Below are 4804 nucleotides of genomic sequence, written 5' to 3' on the forward strand. Positions count from 1 at the left end.
TATATGCTCATTTCGAATCCTATCTCTAATGGTCAAGTCACTCATCCACCTAAGCATCCTCATCTCTACAACACTTAACTTAGTATTATGATTCTCTTTTAATGGCCAATATTCGGCACCATAAAGCATTGCATGTCTCACCACCATCTTTTAGAATTTTCCCTTAAGTTTGAGGGGGACTTTTCTATCGCACAATAAGCCCGATGCATTCCTCCACTTTAACCATCCAACTAGAATTCTACTGATAATATCCCCATCAATTTCACCATCACTATAAACAATAGATCCAAGATATCTAAAATATGTACTCTTATTAATGACTTGATCTCCCAAAGTCTTAATCCCCTCACTAGGTTTATTGCTACTAAAATTACTATTCATATATTCAGTTTTAGATCTACTCAAGCGAAAACCTTTAGACTCTAAAGTTGACCTCCTTAATTCAAGTTTACCTTCAACTCCCCCTCTAGTCTTATCAACAAGAAGAATATCATCAGCAAAAAGCATGCATACACCAAGGTACATCCTCTTACAAATGTCTAGTGAGAACATCCATGCATGAACAAACCAAAAAGCTAAGGTCTTACGGCTGATCCTTGATGTAATCCATGCGAAATAGGAAAATAATTGTTAAAACCACCGTGTGTTTGAAAGCAAGTAATAGCTCATGCATACATATCTTTAATGATTTGAATATAAGCATTATTAACTCCTTTCTTTTCAAGAACTCTCCATATCACTTCTCTTGGAACTTTTATCATATGCTTTCTCTAAATCAATAAATATCATATGTAGATCCTCTTTATTTTCTCTATATTTTTCCATCTAACCTCTAAATAAATGTATGGCTTCCATAGTAGACCTTCCCGGCATGAATCCAAATTGATTTTGAGAAACATTAGTATTATGCCGCAACCTACGCTCCATAACTCGCTCCCATAGTTTTAAAGTATGACACATCAACTTAATTCCTTTATAATTTGCACACTTTTGTGCAAAACTTTTATTCTTAAAAATAGGAATTAACACACTCATTCTCGACAGATTTTGCATCTTTTTGTCTTCAAAATAGTAGTAAAAAACTTAGTAAGCCAAGAAATTCTTTCATCTCCTAGGCATTTCCACATCTCTATTGGAATAGCATCAGGTCCAACAGCTTTTCCACTCTTCATTTTCTTAAAAAAAAAAATAATAATAATATTAATCAAAATATATGAAGACTCATAGCTTGTGAATAGCCATGTGACATGGACCTAAAAATTCCGTAAACCTGACATCTTATATTACTATAGGTGGGTTATGTCCCTATTAGAATATTTTCTATATATTTTGATTATTATCTATATATTTTTTTAATGATTTGAAGTTGGTAAAATTGCAAATCATAAAATTTGCTTTGGGTGAAATTAGTAAATTAATAATTCATCTCACTTACCATTAAAAGGTTTAATTGAACCTAGATGATATGATTCTCCAATACTCTAAAAGCCCTTTTTTTATATACATAAATATAACTTATTCATATATTTCTCTTTCATGATGTTAGAAATAATGCATATATAGGTTTTGCTTAAAACTTAACACTTAACCTTTCACACATACTTAAAATTGTTCATTAGAACATAAACTCTAGATTAATTTTGGTTTGATCAGCTTTTTCCTTTTTCTAGATCTTTTTTGAGTTAGAAATAATTTGCATGTGAACGTGTAGCAGCCCAAACTCTTAACTATCAATATTTTGTTTTACTTTGGCCTAATGGCCTCACGGTTTTATCCTATCAGTGTAATTTCCCAGGAGTCCACTAATCCCTAGAATTCTCCTTGATAAAAAAACTTAATTATGGAGTTTCTTAATAAAACTATAACCATTATATGAAAAGTTGTCTTGATGTTCAAGAGTTTATTTCTGTTATTTAAGGACTTTCAAAATCTCCCCCATATAAGTAGTTAACATCCTCATCAATATACTTATCCCTATATCATCCAACAAGCATATAGGATTTTAGAGATGACCCCTATAAATTCAAGTGGTGATTTGTTTTCACATAGCACTTGGACCCATATAGCATTCAAGATGTGGCTTCCATGATATAGCACTTTGTCTCATATGACATTTAGTTCCTATTTTTTGGTTGGGGTATTACTCTGATACCATTTGTAACAGCCCCAAACTCTTAACTATCGAGATATTATTCTAAGGGCCTAATAATTTTGTCCTATTGGTGTAGTTTCCTAGAAGGTCATCGATCTCAAAATTTCTCCTGGATGAGCATGCTTAACTGTAGAATTTTTTTTTTATTAAATCCTAACCATTACACTAAAAATTGTCTCGATATTTGAGAGTCAAGCTTCTTTATACTTAAGGAGTTCAATAAAATTAGTGTTGGTTGTTATAATTTATTGTGATGGATTTTAATGATGCCCATGATATGATGCTCTCTTTGGTTATTTGTGATGGGAGTTTAAATTCTTCTAGGATAAGAGTGTTGTGAATATTTATTGCTAATAAAATTTTCTGTAGATGGTCATGCTTTTGTAAGGAAATTATCAAAGGGGGTTAAAAATAATCACAATTTATAGCTAATCACATTTTGTACATATGCTTTCACTTCTTAAACCTCTAATAAAAAATAATAGCCAAGTTCACAAGTTGTCCATAATAAGAAAAATAATAATTTATAATTACTTGATGGTTTATTTTTGTCATAATGAGTATAAATTTCTTTTTTATGTAACTATATAAGGAGTTTATAGACCTTTTGCACTTTTAAATATGATTTAAATAAAGAGTTATGAAAGTATTTATATTGATCTATTTATCCAAAAAGATAAAGGAATTAGAAGTAACGAAACCACTTCCCTGCTAAAGAGATTTTTTTAATGCCTTTCTAGAGGATGATTGGCTGTAAGAGACTTAAAGACTAATCAATAAACAATTTGATCTTTATAGAAAGACTTGCCTCATTCATAGGTTTAGAAATCCTGGTTGTTGTTAGTTGAGCTTAGTCACCTTTTCTTTCAATAGACCCTACATTGTATATTACATGGCACATGTCACATGGGCTTTGTATATTAGGTTATTTATTATGTGGTTATTTCATTGATTGTTTATATTGGTTATGCAGTAGAAATTACTTGCTTTTTATAGGTTTTATTCTTGCATGTGCATGTATGTGCCTAGATTTCAATTAGGCTTTTAGAAATGAAAATTTTTCTACTCATAATTTAAAAATAAAAATTTTGAAATAAAATAACATAGAAAAATAATCGTTCTGAGAAAGTAAATTGCAGATCATCCAGGATTGCATGTATATAATTCATTATTCAATTCTTATTTTAGAAACTTCCCCACCTGAGCATAGAGTCCAGATAATCTGACCTATTTGAATAAGATACTGAACCTGGTGATGCCGAGCCCTCTAAAAAATTATTTTTCAAACTTTTTTCAAAAATTTAAAAGCATCCTAATTTTCTATACAAGATTCAACAAATATGCATTGTATTAGAAATTAATTTAAAATAAATTATGATAGTTTAGAAACATTATCTGCCCCTAAGGGTTCATAACTATTTAAGATTTTTTTTAAATAACAGTCTCGTTTCTAAATAAATAATAATTTATGTATCTTTTATAAGACCGAACAACATGATTTTGAGATGATTTAGTGGTTTAGCTGGCTTTCTATTTCAAATAAGATCTAAGTCCACACTACATTTTTTTTAGATAGATTCTGGTTCCTACTCTGTAGAACCCAACTTAGATCAAGATTTTAATGTAGATATTAAATTTTAAATCCTCATCTTTTTAAAATCTAATCCCACATTTTAAATAAAATGTCAACTTGAACAATAAAATTCTCTCTAAAATGTAAAGTTTAACATATAGTAGGCTAGAGTTGCCTTTGAGCTTCTCACAATTTAACACCTTTTACTTATTTTCTTTGATCACCTAAGAACTATTGAATATTGAATTTTCTCTTTGAAAATTTTATATTTTTTATTATCTTTCATTTTATAGTCAAAGGGTGTGAAATTGTTGTTTTAATCAAAAGTTTTCTTGAGATCACCCATCATAAAATGTAATTAACTATAGAGAGAAAATTTAGAACACCATATTAAAATATACCATGTTTTATTTCAAAAAAAATAGGGGAAAAATATTTGAGAATGCATATTGTCTTTTCAAATACATTTTTTTATACAAATATTCTTGTAGGATGTCATTATCATCTCCCAAGATGATAAAATGTTCTTCTTAATATATTTTACCTTAGAAATGATGAATTTAATAAAACTCATCTTTTTTTTAGATACCTTATATAATATTTTATTTGTCTTTTGAGATAATATATTAGTGTTTTTGTTGTATCAACATATAGGAATGGCTAAATTTTTCAAACCCATTTTCTATTTTCAAAAAACTTTTTAAGAAATTTCATGATCATATTTTGAGATGATATGTTATTCTTTGAATTATGTTTGACTATAAAAAATAATCTTTTCTAAAATTTTATTTTAATATTAAAACTATTTTAGAATATTATGTTTCTCTTGAGACATTACTTTATTCTCAATGCAATATTCAATTTAAAAATATGAGAGCATAGAATCTATATGGCATTTATTTTCCCATAGGTTTTACTTGTTTACATTGCATGAACTATGAGGTCAGGTGGTGATCATACGAAAAAAAGAGCTTTAAGAGGTTTAGTTACCTCCATTGCTTCGTAATAGAGGTGCTATGGGCAGATACCATTGGACACTTGTTGAGTCTAGTAACTTGGTTGTTAAACCTAAGTTAATG

General features: G+C 29.0%; 1 pseudogene; it reads right to left on the bottom strand.

Moving 5' to 3' along the window:
- The window catches only part of LOC110093625, a 12794-nt pseudogene extending 8073 nt beyond the window's left edge, over window positions 1-4721 (bottom strand).
- Window positions 4722-4804: the final 83 nt, after the last annotated feature.

Source organism: Dendrobium catenatum, unplaced genomic scaffold (genome assembly GCF_001605985.2).
Source record: "Dendrobium catenatum unplaced genomic scaffold, ASM160598v2 fragScaff_scaffold_758, whole genome shotgun sequence".
Classification (NCBI taxonomy): Eukaryota; Viridiplantae; Streptophyta; class Magnoliopsida; order Asparagales; family Orchidaceae; genus Dendrobium; species Dendrobium catenatum.